The sequence below is a fragment of the Heptranchias perlo genome, chromosome 19, assembly GCF_035084215.1.
Source record: "Heptranchias perlo isolate sHepPer1 chromosome 19, sHepPer1.hap1, whole genome shotgun sequence".
NCBI classification, from domain to species: domain Eukaryota; kingdom Metazoa; phylum Chordata; class Chondrichthyes; order Hexanchiformes; family Hexanchidae; genus Heptranchias; species Heptranchias perlo.
In genome coordinates, this window is record NC_090343.1 from 32,348,384 (window position 1) to 32,368,005 (window position 19,622).

General features: G+C 45.2%; 1 long non-coding RNA gene across 1 annotated transcript; it reads left to right on the forward strand.

Annotated features, from left to right (window-relative positions):
- The first annotated feature begins 1,365 nt into the window (after positions 1–1,365).
- Positions 1,366–16,467, forward strand: LOC137335475 (uncharacterized). Its single transcript, XR_010966428.1, has 4 exons — positions 1,366–1,519; positions 13,076–13,842; positions 14,448–14,758; positions 15,820–16,467. It is a non-coding gene; the product is annotated as an uncharacterized lncRNA (long non-coding RNA).
- The last annotated feature ends 3,155 nt before the right edge of the window (positions 16,468–19,622 follow it).

The window sequence follows — 19,622 nt, forward strand, 5'->3', positions numbered from 1 at the left end:
AGTCCAGGGCCCAGATTAATCATGACCAACACTGCAGGAGATCCAATAGTAAATGTTTAAAGCGCGAGGAGTGGATGCATGCTGGGGCTTTTCCCCAACACTCCTATTCCCCAATCTGCACGTTGAATCTGCTTTAGGGTCAGAAGTCAGTTTGTGTAGATAGTGAGAACAGGTTTTGTTTTGTTTCTAGTTTTATTGCTTGGTTTCAAGCAGTTGGTCTTTTAGTTAAATTACTGTGATAGGGTGAGGCTGAAATCACTTTAAATGGCAACACAGAAATCAGTGATGTGGTACTGCAGAGTTGGCGGGATGTACAGGACCATTCATAACGTAGACGAAGTGGCAATTGAAAATGACGGAATCAATCTAGAAAAAGGCACCAGTGCGGTGAACAAGCTGGATTAATTAAAATGGGGGAGTGTTTCAGTTGCGACAGAAAGTGGAAAGGCTAAGGAACAGCAAGCAGAACTAAAATTTGGTAGATCAGTCTTTTGCTGAGCTGGCATCAAAAGTGGAAGAGATGCAAAACTCTCTAGTGATTGGACAGTGGTTAAGAGAAAAATACCCATGAAGAACAACATTTCCAGAAGCTCCCTAACAGTTGAGAATGTTGTTCTTGGAAATGATCTAAGTAGCTAAAAACTGATATAAGCAAAAAGTCTCCTAAAACTTTCCAGTGTTTTACCTGAGAGCAGTCAAGGGTCCTTTTAAATATCGCTGCTGAAAATGGCATCCTTAGGACTTGAACCACCCATGGTTTGTGGGTGGGTTGAGGAACTGCCATTAGCAATGCAGTTGGCAACCAAAATGGCATCCAGGTCCTAAATCCAGCATTGGACACTCATTTGCATATGTAGATGAGGCTCCCTCCTGTTTCGGGTGGGAGGGCTGGCCGCTTGAATTGAGGCCTGTGCGAAAATAGCATCGGTCAGGCCTTGGGCACGAAATCAGCGCAAATGTTTTTGTTTCAAACTTTCATTCCGCTACCGCCCCATTCACACCAACAAGCATGGCAGTAGTGAAATGAAAAATCGGCCATATGGTCTCCTCCTGCCTGAAATGCATTTTTATTTTTTTCTTCAGCAAGTCTAGCAGCTTGTACAGCTCACTGAATGTGGTACTTCATTGTTCTATTTCCAAAGATGACAAATATCTTGATTTATTTCATGTTAGCTGGGACGCTAGCTAACTGGATTGCAGGATGATTTCCTCTAAGATTTCATGTTCAGGTGTCAGAACCACAGAATGTCAGTTTACCATTCATCAGTAGAGAAAAAACAGACACATTGGTGCCAAAATTCAATTGTGAGGAAGTCTGGTGAGGAAATGTGAACCAGCCTTTCTTCCCCTCCCCCTCAAGTCAGGAGTCAGTGGAGCAGAGGTTGTTTGTTCTGTTCTACATATGTATATTCATTTTTCACTATTAACACAGAGGTTAAATTATACATCGGATATTATTTACAAAGACTGTGGTGACTGCAGAGGTAAAAGAGAAACTGGAGCGCTGGGAACGATGAAGGTAACAAAATTATTTTGTTTCAGGCAAATTCAGTGTTCATTTATCATTAAATAAACTTTGAGTGTGTCACTAACGCATGAAAAACGTTGCAGTGAGCTCAGACGGGAAGGAATGTACAAGCAGATACTTTAGGCTTCCTTCCTCTGTGGTGCGAAAACCTGTTCTTTCTCAGCTTGTAAAATAAGTTATAAAGTGTCCGTTTTTCCTGAGGCACGGTATCAGGGTTTACTTCTGGTTCCCCCGAATCTCCACATCACACAGAGCCAACATCAAGGAATTAAAATGCATGGGGCTGGGTTTATTATTTTTTTTCCTGCCCAGTTTTCTCCCTTTCTGCCAAAGGCACCGACTCATGGTGCAGCTCCCTGAGTGCCAACCACCCTCCAGTATGCCATCCTAGTGGCTTTTGTTCATGTGTGAGCCCAGACAGTGAGCGTTGTCAGGTTTTTCAATAGCAGAATCCGACCCCGTCTTCACTCAATGACCATATGTGCACACTCTCCAGCAGAAGTCGCTGCGTTAGAATCAGAGGAGGGAACGGTGGCTGATTTTCCGCTTCCCTAACCCTGGTCACTGAGGTCAATTGTAGCATCACAAACACTCCCATAGCTCCTCAGGTGATGTTGAAAGTGATAAAAAATTTAATTTCATAGAATCATACAGCACAGGAGGAGGCCTTTCGACCCATTGTGCCTGTGCTAGCTCTCTGAAAGAGCTACCAATTAGTCCCACTCCTCTGCTCTTTCCCTGCAAATTTTTCCTTTTCAAATATATATCCAATTCCCTTTTGAAAGTTATTATTGAATCTGATTCCCACCACTGTTTCAGACAGTGCATTCCAGATCATAACAGCTTGCTGAGTTAAAAAAAATTCTCCTCATCTCCCCCCTGGCTTTTTTGCCATTTATCTTAACTCTGTGTCCTATGGTTACCGACCCTACCAGTGGAAACAGTTTCTCCCTATCTACCATATTAAAACCCCATATAATTTTGAACACCGGAATTAAATCTCCCCTTAACCGTCTTTAAATTTCTGTCTGTGTTGCATTAGTGCAATACATAATAGGTCTGTATTTAGCAGAAAAGATTTTTGACAGAAGTCATAATAGGTGACAGAAAAGCTAGCATGAGTACGAATTTGAACAACTGTGACTCATTCTGTGCTCATCTTTATTTTCTTACTGAAACTCAGATTTCACTTCTTTCTGACTCTTTTCCCCATCTAATCTTCCTCTCAAACATTGTACTCCAACTTCTGATCCAAAGTAAGGATGTGGGCTTATGTTGATTTTGATGTCCCTGGTGCTCGTCTCAGCTCCTTTGAATCACCTGACTTTGATCACTTGTGGCTAAAAATACTCTCTCCCCACTTTGTCTTGCTGAATTCACCAGCTGCTTCTATTACGCTCCTAACTTTGATAACTCTTGTCAGTTCTCAGCTTCGGGTGTTGTCGCTGTGGGGAAGTGGCCCAGAGAGTCAATGTAATGTCTGTGACCCAGTGTACTGTTGAAATGGTGCAAGAAATTCAGTGACATCAAGAAAGTCACCAAGTTGTACAAATGAAATTCAAACAGCACTCTGCAATGTACCTGTTAATGGAGAGAGAGCCCATCTTTGGTCAGCCTTTAGAATTAGCAGCATCCCGTTGCTATAGCTACAGCTGACAAAAATTCCAGCTGACAAAAAAAGAACCTCAAAGAGAAAAGAATTGAGTGGATTTGTGATCACAAAGGCATATCATGCAGAGGAATTGTAAATTGTGAATAGGTAAACACTGAAGCTGTGAAAACCTGTTGTTCGCAGCAAATTTAGAAATGTACACATGACTTCCAAATGCTGCCCCAACCCTTCTGCACGTACTGTGCTTTCAATTTTATTTAAAAAAATGCCTTCTGGTTAATTCGAGAACACTTTTTCCTTCATAGTTTATCAACTTTTAATCAAAAAAAGATTGTAAAAATAAAGGATATTTGGTTTTATCCATATTTAACAGATTTTGCTGACCGTCACTTTCCAAAAATTGCTGGAACTGAGAAAGTTATTTCTTTCAATAAAACTAGCTCTTGTTTCTTTATACAGGCAGGCTTTCAGATTTCAGCATATTACCTTGCAATTCTCGTTAGATCCCTTCCGGTCCTGAATTCCTCTCCTCATCACAGAAGTACACTCTCCCCATCACACAGGCACTCTCTCCCCGTCACACGGGAACTCTCTCTCCAACACACGGGCACTCTCTCCCCGTCACACGGGCACTCTCTCCCCGACACACGGGCACTCTCTCCCCGTCACACGGGCACTCTCTCCCCGTCACACGGGCACTCTCTCCCCAACACACGGCGTCACACGGGCACTCTCTCTCCAACACACGGGCACTCTCTCCCCGTCACACGGGCACTCTCTCTCCAACACACGGGCACTCTCTCCCCGTCACACGGGCACTCTCTCCCCGTCACACGGGCACTCTCTCCCCGTCACACGGGCACTCCCTCCCCGTCACAGAGGCACTCTCTCCCCGTCACACGGGCACTTTCTCCCCGTCACACGGGCACTCTCTCCCCGTCACACGGGCACACTCTCCCCGTCACAGAGGCACTCTCTCCCCGTCACAGAGGCATTCTCTCCCCGTCACACGGGCACTCTCTCCGTCACACGGGCACTCTCTCCCCGTCACACGGGCACACTCTCCCCGTCACACGGGCACTCTCTCTGTCACACGGGCACTCTCTCCCCGTCACACGGGCACTCTCTCCCCGTCACACGGGCACACATTCCCTGTCACAGAGGCACTCTTTCCCCGTCACACGGGCACTCTCTCCCCGTCACACGGGCACTCTCTCCCCGTCACACGGGCACAATCTCCCCGTCACACGTGCACTCTCTCCGTCACACGGGCACTCTCTCCGTCACACGGGCACTCTCTCTCCGTCACAGGGGCACTCTCTCCGTCACATGGGCACTCTCTCCCCGTCACACGGGCACTCTCTCCCCGTCACACGGGCACACTCTCTCCGTCACACGGGCACTCTCTCCGTCACACGGGCAGTCTCTCCCCGTCACACGGGCACACAATCCCCGTCACAGGGGCACTCTCTCCCCGTCACACGGGCAGTCTCTCCCCGTCACACGGGCACTCTCTCCCCGTCACACGGGCACTCTCTCCCCGTCACAGGGGCACTCTCTCCCCATCACACGGGCACTCTCTCCGTCACACGGGCACTCTCTCCCCGTCACAGGGGCACTCTCTCCCCGTCACAGAGGCACTCTCTCCCCGTCACACGGGCAGTCTCTCCCCGTCACAGGGGCTGTCTCTCCCCATCACACGGGCACTCTCTCTCCGTCACAGGGGCACTCTCTCCGTCACACGGGCACTCTCTCCCCGTCACATGGGCACTCTCTCCCCGTCACACGGGCACACTCTCTCCGTCACACGGGCACTCTCTCCCCGTCACACGGGCACACTCTCTCCGTCACACGGGCAGTCTCTCCCCGTCACACGGGCACACAATCCCCGTCACAGGGGCACTCTCTCCCCGTCACACGGGCAGTCTCTCCCCGTCACATGGGCACACTCTCCCCGTCACACGGGCACTCTCTCCCCGTCACACGGGCACTCTCTCCCCGTCACACGGGCACTCTCTCCTCGTCACACGGGCACTCTCTCCCCGTCACAGAGGCACTCTCTCCCCATCACATGGGCCGTCTCTCCCCGTCACACGGGCACACAATCCCCGTCACAGGGGCACTCTCTCCCCGTCACACTGGCACTTTCTCCCCGTCACACGGGCACTCTCTCCCCGTCACACGGGCACATTCTCCCCGTCACAGAGGCACTCTCTCCCCGTCACACGGGCACTCTCTCCCCGTCACACGGGCACTCTCTCCCCGTCACAGAGGCACTCTCTCCCCATCACACGGGCCGTCTCTCCCCGTCACACGGGCACACAATCCCCGTCACAGGGGCACTCTCTCCCCGTCACACGGGCACTTTCTCCCCGTCACACGGGCACTCTCTCCCCGTCACACGGGCACACTCTCCCCGTCACAGAGGCACTCTCTCCCCGTCACAGAGGCATTCTCTCCCCGTCACACGGGCACTCTCTCCCCGTCACACGGGCACACTCTCCCCGTCACACGGGCACTCTCTCTGTCACACGGGCACTCTCTCCCCATCACACGGGCACTCTCTCCCCGTCACACGGGCACTCTCTCCCCGTCACACGGGCACTCTCTCCCCGTCACACGGGCACACACTCCCCGTCACAGGGGCACTCTCTCCCCGTCACACGGGCACTCTCTCCCCGTCACACGGGCACACACTCCCCGTCACAGAGGCACTCTTTCCCCGTCACACGGGCACTCTCTCCCCGTCACACGGGCACAATCTCCCCGTCACACGGGCACTCTCTCCGTCACACGGGCACTCTCTCTCCATCACAGGGGCACTCTCTCCGTCACACGGGCACACACTCCCCGTCACAGGGGCACTCTCTCCCCGTCACACGGGCACTCTCTCCCCGTCACAGAGGCACTCTTTCCCCGTCACACGGGCACTCTCTCCCCGTCACACGGGCACTCTCCCCGTCACACGGGCACAATCTCCCCATCACACGTGCACTCTCTCCGTCACAGGGGCACTCTCTCTGTCACACGGGCACTCTCTCCCCGTCACACGGGCACTCTCTCCCCGTCACACGGGCACACTCTCTCCGTCACACGGGCACTCTCCCCGTCACACGGGCAGTCTCTCCCCGTCACACGGGCACTCTCTCCCCGTCACACGGGCACTCTCTCCCCGTCACAGGAGCACTCTCTCCCCGTCACACGGGCACTCTCTCCCTGTCACACGGGCACTCTCTCCGCATCACACGGGCACTCTCTCCCCGTCACATGGGCACTCTCTCCCCGTCACACGGGCACTCTCTCCCCGTCACAGAGGCACTCTCTCCCCGTCACACGGGCACTCTCTCCCCGTCACAGGGGCACTCTCTCCCCATCACACGGGCAGTCTCTCCCCGTCACAGGGGCAGTCTCTCCCCATCACACGGGCACACTCTCCCCGTCACACGGGCATACTCTCCCCGTCACACGGGCACTCTCTCCCCGTCACACGGGCACTCTCTCCGCATCACACGGGCACACTCTCCCCGTCACAGGGGCACACTCTCCCCATGATAAGGGCATACTTTCCACAGCACACGGGCACTTTCTCCCCATCACACGGGCACTCTCTCCATATCACACCTGGACTCTCTCCCCATTGCACGGGCACTCTCTCCATATCACACGTGGACTCTCTCCCCGTCACACGGGCACTCTCTCCGCATCACACGGGCACACTCTCCCCGTCACAGGGGCACACTCTCCCCATGATAAGGGCATACTTTCCACAGCACACGGGCACTTTCTCCCCATCACACGGGCACTCTCTCCATATCACACCTGGACTCTCTCCCCATCACACGGGCACTCTCTCCATATCACACGTGGACTCTCTCCCCGTCACACGGGCACTCTCTCCGCATCACACGGGCACACTCTCCCCGTCACAGGGGCACACTCTCCCCATGATAAGGGCATACTTTCCACAGCACACGGGCACTTTCTCCCCATCACACGGGCACTCTCTCCATATCACACCTGGACTCTCTCCCCATCACACGGGCACTCTCTCCATATCACACGTGGACTCTCTCCCCATCACACGGGCACTCTCTCCATATCACACGTGGACTCTCTCCCCGTCACAGAGGCCTTCTCTCCCCATCACATAGGCACACACTCCCCATCACAGAGGCACTCTCTCCCCATCACATAGGCACACACTCCCCATCACAGAGGCACTCTCTCCCCCTCACGTGCGCACTCTCCCCATCACAGGGACCGAGTGTAATCTATCCAAGTTTACTGATGATACAACGCTAGGTGGGAAAATAAGCTGTGAGGAGGACACAAAGGGCACAATTTTAATATGGTGGCAGGAAGAGTCTGGGGTGATTTGCAGGAGCCAAACCCGGATGGAATGAGGCCAATTAAATCCTCTTCCAGGTTTTGTGCCGACCGGAGCTGCACATCCGAGGGTGGGGGGGGGGTGGTGGGCGGAAAGATAGAGGCCTGATTGGCAGTTAGGATAGAGATGGGGGAGGTTGGTGAACAAAGATTCGAGACATCGGACATCAGGGTCAGAGGGCAGACATCGGACATCAGGGTCAGAGGGCAGACATCGGACATCAGGGTCAGAGGGCAGACATCGGACATCAGGGTCAGAGAGCAGACATCGGACATCGGGATCAGAGAGCCGACATTGGACATCGGGATCAGAGTGAAAGGGGGTCCTGGCAACATTGTAAACAAATTAAACATACCTTAAAAAACAATGAGAAATGTAATTTTATTTAATTTGTTTAGTTTATTTTTCACTGATCCGGCCCTTCCTGTCTGCTTTCACCAGGCCTGAATCGGAAACCGTGGGAAAGCCGCCCAGGTGACGTTAAAATCTTTTTAACTATCCAATACACAAAAAATAAACTACCTTAAGAACCTCTATGAGGTATATTTGCTCCTTTAATTATCAGCCTGCCAGATTTAAGTGGGGGCGGCACTTCCTGGTGACTGCTGTACGCATGCACACAGATTTGCCTGAGTCTCATTCAAAAATGTACGGGTTCCAGCCAGGATGTCGGCCCGCTCCCAAAAGCAATTATTTTGATTGCCTCCCCCCCCCCCCCGCCCCCAAACCACCCGATTTTCCCTTGTAAAATCATGCCCAAGTCTGCAAAGGGAAATAGCCAGGTTAAGTGAGTGGGCAAGACGGTGGCAGAGGAAATATAATGTGGGGAAAGGTAAGGTTATTCACTTTGGTAGGAAGAATAGAAAAATAGAATATTTTTTAAAAGGTGTGAAACTATTAAATGTTGGTGTTCAGAAGGATTTGGGTGTCCTTGTACACGAAACACAGAAAGTTAACATGCAGGTACAGCAAGCAATTAGGAATGCAAATGGCATGTTGGCCTTTATTGCAAGGGAATTGGAGTACAAGAGTAAGGAAGTCTTACTACAATTGTACAGGGCTTTGGTGAGACCACACCTGGAGTACTGTGTACAGTTTTAGTCTCCTTCGCTAAGGAAGGATATATTTGCCTTGGAGGGGGTGCAATGAGGGTTCACTCGATTAATTCCTGGGGTGAGAGGGTTGACCTATGAGGAGAGATTGAGTAGAATAGGAACATAGGAACAGGAGTAGGCCATTTAGCTCCTCATGCCTGCTCCGCTATTTGATAAGATCATGGCTGATCTGTGATCTAACTCCATATACCTGCCTTTGGCCCATATCCCTTAATACCTTTGGTTGCCAAAAAGCTATCTATCTCACATTTAAATTTAGCAATTGAGCTAGTATCAATTGCCGTTTGTGGAAGAGAGTTCCAAACTTCTACCACCCTTTGTATGTAGAAATGTTTTCTAATCTCACTCCTGAAAGGTCTGGCTCTAATTTTTAGACTGTGCCCCCTACTCCTAGAATCCCCAACCAGCGGAAATAGTTTCTCTGTATCCACCCTATCCGTTCCTCTTAATATCTTATAAGCTTCAATCAGATCACCCCTTAACCTTTGAAACTCTAGAGAATACAACCCCAATTTGTGTAATCTCTCCTCATCACTTAATCCTTGAAGTCCGGGTATCATTCTAGTAAACCTACGCTGCACTCCCTCCAAGGCCAATATATCCTTCCGAAGGTGCGGTGCCCAGAACTGCTCACAGTACTCCAGGTGCGGTCTAACCAGGGTTTTGTACAGCTGCAGCATAACTTCTGTCCCCTTGTACTCCAGTCCTCTAGATATAAAGGCCAGCATTCCATTAGTCTTCTTGATTATTTTCTGCACCTGTTCATGACACTTCAATGATGTATGAACGTGAACCCCGAAGTCCCTTTGGACATTCACTGTTTTTAACTTTTTACCATTTAGAAAGTACCCTGTTCTATCCTTTTTTGATCCAAAGTGGATGACCTCACATTTGTCTACATTGAATTCCATTCGCCACAGTTTTGCCCATTCACCTAATCTATCAATATCCCTTTGTAATTTTATGTTTTCATTTACACTGCTTACATTGCCACCAATCTTTGTGTCATCGGCAAACTTAGATATGAGACTTTCTATGCCATCATCTAAGTCGTTAATAAATATTGTGAATAATTGAGGCCCCAAGACAGATCCCTGCGGGACTCCACTAGTCACATCCTGCCAATGTGAATACTTACCCATTATCCCTACTCTCTGTTGCCTTTCGCTCAGCCAACTTCCTAACTTAGTCCGTACTTTTCCCTCGATTCCATGGGCTTCTAACTTAGCTAACAGTCTCTGGGACCTTATCAAATGCCTTCTGGAAGTCCATATAAATAACATCCATTGAAATTCCCCTGTCCACTACTTTAGTCACCTCTTCAAAAAATTCAATCGGAATGGGCCAATACTCTCTGGTGATCTCATTGAAACATATAAGATTCTGGGAAGGCTAGACAGGGTAGAAAGTCTGGAACTTGGGGGCATAGTCTCAGGATAAGGGGTCGGCCATTTAGGACTGAGATAAGGAGAAATTTCTTCATTCAGAGTTGTGAATCTTTGGAATTCTCTACCCCAGAGGGTTGTGGATGCTCAGTCATTGAGTATATTCAAGGCTAGGACCGATAGGTTTTTGGACTATAAAGGAATCAAGGGAAAAGGGGATCGGACGGGAAAGTGGAGTTGAGGTCGAAGATCAGCTATGATCGTATTGAATGTCGGAGCAGGCTCGAGGGGCCGTATGGCCTACTCCTGCTCCTATTTCTTATATTCTGATGTTCTTATAAAATCAGGAATTGCAAGTGAAGGGTTTTTTCATCTTCAATAAAGTTATGTGGTCAGGCTCCTGGCGAGCTAATGCACATTTACACAATGTCAGGATAATCAATAATGGATGGCAGTTGGGGTTAACCTCAGAGTAAATGCCAGCTATGCACACCACTCTAAGCTTTAAGCTGTACACATGCTCCATTGTCATATTATTCTCTTGATTCTGTATACATATGTTGAAAGCTGTTGACTGGATAATAAGTCAATCACACTGCCTTTGTTGACGTGAAATGAGGATACCTTAGAACTAACCTGTCCACGAAAGTACGGTACATGGCAGGATCACCCATACAACCAATGATTTTTTTAAAAAAATGATTCTTTGTTGCTCCTGTCAGTTTCCTCTTATGACCATCTTTGGTAAAACTGAGATGTATTTTATCTTAATCTGAAATTGATGCTCTGATTATTTCTATTTAGTATGTCAACTGGCAGGTAACACCTGTCTGTCTGCACACTGATTGCCTTGGCAACGGGCTGTTGAAAAAACTGTCTGTACTCACCAAGCATTGTTCTGTGAATTATAAATGCGATTTCATTTCGAGGATTTTATTTTCACATCGTTCACCTGACGAAGGAGGTAGCCTCCGAAAGCTTGTGAATTTAAAATAAAATTGCTGGACTATAACTTGGTGTTGTAAAATTGTTTACAATTGTCAACTTTAGACATTGATGTGTAGACATTGTTCCAGAATGCTCCGTGTCACTTAATCATGCTGACACTAAGATTGTGAATAACTGAGTAAATAAATAGGAGATCAGTCCACTAAACTTGCACTGATCACTACAGTGGTAGCAAAAGTAACGTGGGTTTGGCAATTACAAACTGAGCACAACATCCACATGATCATTACAAGTCGACACCACTAGAAGAACTTGCAATTTTTGTATCGTGTCTCTAACGTCCTCAGGAGGTCCCAAAGTGCTTCGCAATCAATTAATTACTTTTGAAGTGCAGTCATGGTTGTTATATAGGCAAACATGGCAGTCAATATGCACACAGCAAGTTCCCACAAACAGAAAATGAGATAAATGACCAGTTAACCTGTTTTGACTGAGGGATAAATGTCGAACTCCTCTGTTCTACTTTGAATATTGCCCTGGGATCATTTACTTCCACCTGAGCAGGGAGACATGGTTTAACGTCTCATTCGAAAGATTGTCATGGGAGAACATCAAGCATTATATAAAACATTATATGTTTTATGACGTAATCGTCCTGACATTATAAAATGGTGTATCCTCCAATTTACTGTGAGCAACACCATGGGAAATCTGCTACGCTATATATAATTTTATTAACATGCATCTGTGGTAGATCATTTCTGTTTTCATCGTTAAAACGAAAGTTCACCGCATTTGGAGAGGTCAGGATGGATATGATTATATCTGCAATGGTGCATGGTTTCCATAGTACCTGTACTAATGAGGGCATTCTTTCCCTTTATTGTGTAGCATTTACACTGATTCTACTAATTTATTACAATGAATATACTTAGAATAGCATTAAAATCCTGTTAGAAATCTATTAGCTGTGCATATTCCACGTGCTGCAGTGCTGTCTGCAGGGGCAATTTTAACCCTGCCTGCCTGGCAGAAGCCGGGCAAGTGGGCAGTTAAAATCACCCATGAGAATTATCCACCAAGATAACGCTGTCTTCCCAAGGGTTCCAATTTTAACCTGCTCTTCTGAGCAGGCGAGAGGGACATCTGCCGGAAACCTGCGGGGTTTTTCTTTAAACATGCAGATCAAGTTCTGATGATGTCATCAGGGCCCGACTCCTATTTTAACCATGGGCCTGCATGGGGAGCCCTTGTGATTTTCTCGCCAGGTCAAGCTAGTGGGAAGGGGAGTCAGGGCCAGAAGAGGCCCAAAGGGGGAAGTGTTTTTCCTTTTTATTTTGACTTTCCATGTGGGGCCAGGAGGTGCAGGGAAAGTTCAGGCTTCGTCTGCCCCAGGCTTCCCCCCACCCCGACCGCGAGGCCATTCCGAAACCCCTCCCAGGCACTTAACTGATTGCAGCCGCCTGTTCCTTCATTTCCCGGTGGCAGTTTCCTGCTGCCTAACACTCTGCTCCCACTTGCTGGCCAGCTGCTGCTTTCAGCTGGTTTCAGGTGGGAGACTGAGGGGGCCTTTGCAGATGAGGGCCAGGAGTTAAAATTTCATACTACTGAGGTCAACACAGTTTGCCTCCCACCTCAGCCCTTGCCCGCACGACTGCCACCATGAGTTAAAATTGGGGCCTACGTGCCTGCCTGTGTATTGTCTCTATGGCTCTGTGTTTATGTTTCCAGTTGGCAGTGCAAAAGATTATGGTAGTGAGGGTCAAAGGTTAAAGGTTACACAGGAATAGGGATGAATACCAATTCTGAACAAATTGCACTTTAATCACTGGATTTTATGTCAAATTGTGTTTGATGTTTGTGCATATGCAACAAGGGAGACAAGAGTGTAAAAGAAAGAAATTCAAGCAATCCTTTTCAAAGATATATATATATCTTTGAAAAGGACTGCTTGAATTTCTTTCTTTTACACTCTTGTCTCCCTTGTTGCATATGCACAAACATATATATATATATATATATATATGTGTGTGTATATAGTATTAAATATTACTTGAAAATGTCACATAATCTCACTGTTTTATTGCGTATATGGATCAGGAATCATCATTCTGATTTTTGACATTGATGCAAAGATTGGGTTGCCACCAAGATCACCTCCGCAAATGTCTCGCATTCAAATTCCTTCATATCCTTGCCCCTCCCTATCTTTGTAACCTCCTCCAGCCTGTGAGGAAAACAGTTAACATTGCTGTTTGGAGCATTGTGAATTTAAAACCTACTGGACCTTTGGACAATACACTTGGATTAAGGAATGTGTTAATGTTGCCCTTTTGGAGCATTTGAACAGAGCCAATATAAAACAACATACAATGAAAGGCTTCCAGAGATTTCTTTGGCTTGCAAAACGCGATTGATGAGAAAGAAAGGGAGTACCATGGGAGACTAAGGAGTCACATTCCACAGAACTGATATCAGATAAAGTAGCTAAAAACCTACTGAAGCAGCCATTGTAAAGCCACGAGAAAGAGACAGGTCATCATGGCAACACTGATAATGGGGGGTCTCTGGAAAACACATGAGGCCTGCACCTTGTCTGAAGCGAGAAAACTGTCAATCATTGAGGCCTAATCATGGCCCGGCAACAGTGGATGATTGGCCAAAACTGAACTTCCCCTGGGTTTTACTTACTCCCCAAAGGACAAAAAAATATAAAAAGAAGACATAAGTTCGGAATTTGTTATGCAGTCAGGTGGATGCCTATCGGAGCTGATCTTCAGGAGGGACATCCAGCAACAAAACTTCAAAAGCTCCAAAAGACTTGATCAATCTTAACGGACTTTGAAGCAGAAATCCTTGGTTTTAAGGTGATATGTATTACTTGATTTGCTTGCTGATTGTTTAAGTGTAGAGTATGGTTACATGCATTGCTAGATTTTGCTTCATGCTTGTGTGAATTATAATATTAAATAATCACTTTTGATTAACAAAACTATCATGGGTGGGGACTTTCTTTGTCTGACTATTCGTCCAGGTTTAAGAACCCTGGACCTGGAAAAGTAGGCATTTCCTACAAGCTCTACAAACCCCTCAAAACTATGTGTTCCTCTAATTCTGGCTTCTTATGCATCTCTCACTCCCTTTGCCCCACCATTGATGACTGTGCCTTCAGCCATCTAGGCCGTCAGTTCTGGAATTCTCCCCCTAAACCTCTCTCTCATTCTTTAAGACCCTCCTTAAAATCTACCCCTTTGACCAAGCTTTCAATCACCCCTCCTAATATCTCCTTCTTTGGTTCAGTATCGCACACACAGCCATCGTAATAATTAATACACGCAAAGTATCTTGGTCTGGTCTCATGCCACCTCCACCCTGCAAGTCATAACAGGCACTGGCCACACTTCAGTACCTTTTTTAAAGTGCAACATCTTTATGAAAAGTTTATGGCAAAATGTTTTTCATTTATTTGCAGAAACATGACAGGATGATGTAAATCGCTTCTAAATGCATAGTTGGGGCAGAAATTGCTCAAAGCAGCGAAGTATCGATTACTGCCGCCCCATAGTTTTAAATTAACAAACTTACTTACCAGGGCAGTTCTTTACTTTGGGCACCCCCTCAAATAGGAAGCGGAGAAGTGCCCAGCGTCAGTTCAAGCGAAGCTAGGACCTGTGGGAGAAACAAGAGGAGCACAGTCTCCCCTCGAACAATCAGATTGCAGCATTTTTTAACAAGCTGCGAAACAATTTCTGCAAGTGGAATGTGAAAACCAGGAAGTGAAAGGTATAACATTACAATCGTTGTAAAAACAGTTATCGACTGTGAAAAAGAGAGGGTAAGAAATAATCGAATTAAATAAAAGAGACAGAAGGGAAAAGTAAAAAAAAGTTTAAAATTTTTTAATTTAATTTTTTTTAAATGACCAAAAACTATTAAAATAAGGAGTTACGAGATTCCACATTTTTAAAATTTAATTTTTAGTTGTTTGGCAGTCATTAAGACTTACCATGTTATTAAAATTTAGTTTAAACCTGGTATTTTTAAGCGAACCTGTTTTGTGGCGAGATTAGTTACTTTCCAGCTGGGCAGACGAGCAAGTTGGCGCTGTTTCAATGATTTCACTGATTGCAGCGGACGATGCCTCTTTAATTCGAAGCTGTCGTATTGCCGGCGAACCAGCAGGAGCAAGTTCCGGATTTCCACTTTTCACTGCACATGTGCGAATGCCGGAACCTGTTCCTCCATTTCACCACTAACAACGATGAACGCTGTTGAGCTCACTATTCTCTTCCAAGCAATTTCTGCCTGTTGTGTCAATTATGCATGATGTCATCATGACAAAAATCACGAGCAGGTCCAGTGGCTCTTCCCCCTCTCCTACGAAGTTTGCCAGATAGTTTTTCATGAAGACATTCACCCTTGAAACATGGCATATCTTCTTTCAGTTTGGCTACTAAAGATTACAGCAATGAAACTGTTAGGTTAGACCTATATAACCGTATGTTATTATCATTCCTTGGTGTTTTTTAATGAGTTAAGTGCTAGGTGAACAAATTTTCAAAGCCCCGCAGAACTATTTTGCCTTCACATTTGCACAAACTGGAATGTGAACAGGATTGCACTGGCAATCATTCACTCAACATGACAAAGCTGCAGAATAGGCAAAGGATGATTAAGAGGCCTTGCCCTTCAATAATGGGATTATATTGGGTGTTCTTTCAAGCTTTAGTTATTATCAACTAAAATTGTTCTTTTCTCTGTAATTGTAAGGAAAATCAATACCTCAGAGAGAAGCTTTCACAAATCAAACAACCATTCAATGACATGATTTTGATTGTTTACAGATCACTAAATTTATCTGTCATGAGAAGGATATACTTGCCATAGAGGGAGTGCAACGAAGGTTCACCAGACTGATTCCTGGGATGGCAGGACTGTCGTATGAGGAGAGATTGGGTCGACTCGGCCTGTATTCACTCGAGTTTAGAAGAATGAGAGGGGATCTCATTGAAACATATAAAATTCTGACAGGGCTAGACAGACTGGATGCAGGGAGGATGTTTCCCCTGGCTGGGGGGGGGGTCCAGAACAAGGGGTCACAGTCTCAGGATATGGAGTAGGACATTTAGAACTGAGATGAGGAGAAATTTCACTCAGAGGGTGGTGAACCTATGGAATTCTCTACCACAGAAGGCTGTGGAGGCCAAGTCACTGAATATATTTAAGAGCGGGAATATAGTATTGAAATAGAGGATCAGCCATGATCATATTGAATGGTGGAGCAGGCTCGAAGGGCCGAATGGCCTACTCCAGCTCCTATTTTGTTTTGTTTCTATGTTCCTATGACTTTATCTGAACAATATTATATTTGTACTAGCGTGACACTGGCTAGTTTTCTGTGAGCAGTCAGTAGGTTACAGGCACAAGATAAGTTGATTAAAGTTGCAGTATTCTTTTGTTTCTGTGTATTTTATGGGCTTAAATCATCAGGATTTGTAATACCTTACAATAAATTGTCCCAATTTCCTGTAACTGCTTCCACTGTTTTCCAATTGTTCTCTGCTGACATCTGTGCACGTGCACAATGCATGTACGTGGAATATTAGATTATAGAAGAAGCAGTCAAAATTTCTGAAACGAAGATTCAGTCCTGAATTACTGACGGAGGTTGAATTAAACTTTATGTCAGGTCATGACTTTGTTTATAGATTTGTTAAGAGTGAATTTTTTTCCATGCAACTCAAAATATTATGCAGTTCAGAACGACAAGGACTTAGATCTGTTTTTGATACTTTCTTGTGCAAATGTACCAGTCTACACAGAATGTACTTGATAATTTAAACACTACCACTTGCACCTGATCTGTCAACTGCACTTTCCCGCTGTCTGATTCTTGGATTCTGATGTGTTAATCGCTGAAATAAAATCAGAAAATGTGCACCGTCGGCACCTGAAACAGAAAATACAAGTTAATGTTTCAGGTATGGAGTCTTCTTCTGAACTGCTGTGATGTTGTGTCTGCACCCTAAACATTAACCAATCTTTTCTCTCTCAGGTGCTGACAAACCTGCTGTGTATTTCTAGTATTTCCTGTTTCATTTTCAGATTTCCAGTAGTCACAGTTTTTCTTTTTATCTTCACCGTTAACCACTGAAGGGTTTTCGAAAACCAGGGTTCATTCTATCACCAGACTGACCTTTGGTCTCTAAAGGCAGCCTGTTATTATAGAAATTAATCTCAAATGCAAACCATTAAGGACAAAAGCAATTCATGGAGATAAGGGGTAATGAAGCAACCTCACGGGCAAGGGCAAGTTAATTGCTTTTTGAGTCAAAGTGCCTCATTCATTACCTGCTTTTCCTTGCATTAAATGATATTAAATGCAAGTTCTCTTTTTCGTTATATCAACTGTTCCCAGTACTGTTTCAGGGATTGGTAATTAAGGGCATTGAGGTCAATTAGATGAATATACAATAAGAGGAGAACCTACTATTCAGAAGAAATAAAGTGGACCACATTTGCTTACCATTCTGTAAATGTATTACATTTTTGGGGCGGTTTCCATCAGGAATGGAAATCCATTCTTAAAATTCCCACTCAAGTTAGACGAAAAGTTAATCACCTCTTTTGAAAAACTTGTTCCTGGAAACAATGAGATATGGTTAGCTGCATGTCTGACTCATGTGGAAACCCATCACCATGCTAAAGAGTCTCCAATCCATGCAACAAAAAGATTCTGTTTTGCAATATGGAGTGCACACTTTCTCACAATACAGACATGCCCCACTTAACTATATCCAGAAGGGGCAGATTGGCAGAGCAGAGGCCCAAATGGAGATGAACTGTATAAAACCACACAACCTACCAGCACACAGCACTGGTAAGCTTCCCACTACCAGTCCAGCCCAAACTGCCCACCTGTTAGGGCATTGGCTTACAATGTTATCTGGAGCCAAGTGGAAAGAATTCCAGTACTAGTGATGGATCTAACCTCCAGATTCCATTAGTCAGTCATGCTGGTTGGTCAGTCATCAATAGTGTCCAGGAGTAGTGTGGACCTGCCTGGCTCAGAATTTATGGGTTCCCTTAAGAAGATTCAACATGTCCTAATATTTCAGACAAACCAGATCCAAATTTAACTTCTAATCTATCAAATTATTGCAGGACTTTATATTATGCTAATCAATCTCCCATGGCATTGGTCCTGGAGAATCAGGGATATGTTGGAAGTTTCAGTGAGATGTGGTGAAGTACAGTTAATAAAGGGGATGATGGTAAATTTGAGCCAATCAAAAAATGGCACTTTTTTGTGCTCCTAACACACTTGTGGTTTGAGTATGGAAGAAGACTTGTAAAAGTAGGTTGCATAATATTTTGCCCCTAAAAAAGGAAGATTTGAAGTGTGTTGAAAAGGCACATTTGGTACGAAGAAAGGTGAAATCCATAACTTCCAATCTCATTGGAGGAGCAGTCAATCAATCCAACTATAAAGAACGATATAATGCAGAATATTATGGGAAGGAAAAATTTATAATTAGTGATAAGAATTCAGGTTGTGAATTTTGGGTAGAGAGTTAGCTTTGCAGCATCTGAAATTTGGCCATTGAAAACTAAAACTCAATATCCAAATACTAAAGCTGTGGAATACAACTCAATGTGCTAGTGGTTCTTATCTATATCCTTAGAAAAGACAGTATCATTTTATAATGTTATAGAAGAAATACACCTCAACATTGTTAACAACCATCATTACTGAATGATGTATTTAGATCAGTGCCACAGAGCTGTTTAGAACTCTCCTAACCAGGTGAGTAGGCATCATACAGATGTATCATTACCACTGGCAGCCAAAATCATACACATTTGAAACTACCTTTGAACAATGTACTCCCACCATGAACACACATAATCCCACTGTTAGATTACCAGGGATCAGATGAATATTCCACAAGTATAAACAGCTATTAGATCCCCCTACCCTCCCCTTTCCCCAACCTGGACCTCTCATTGATAGGATGGGTAAGTTTTTTTTAAAAAGGAAAAGAAGACCCATTTTTCGTCATTGTGTCTTCACCACTCATGACCCACATTGTGGAGGAGGGGAGAAGGGAGAAATGGAACTTATGACATGATACACAAGTAGTGGAAAACACATGCAAAGGACCCTTGGATACATGTATCTTTCTGTTTGCATTCAATTATTTTTTTAAGAAATGAACCAATCTGAGCTGTAAATAGTTGAAACTGCAATGAATGTGAGAATTCCTAAATAAATCTGATATTGCCTAATTCAGTAATTTCAGATTGGAAATTTATTTCCGATTTCATAGCTATCTTGTTGAAGTTTGCTGAATAAATTAAAAAAACACTCTGAACCTTTATCATAATAAACCATGAGAATGAATAAATGCAAAATATTTGCTTGTAAAATTAGAAATCATGCTAGTGCTAATCCTTACACTATCCTTTCAATAAAATACTAATATTTTTATTTTATATAGGCAGCACTGAATATTTAATCTTTACAGTTCATGAAGTTGCCATAGAAACTATTTTCTGGATAATGTATTATCCTGTTCTGCTTTTAGTGCAGTCATGCATTTGATTGACAGATGATTTTGCAAAGGGTATACTAAAATGTCACCAG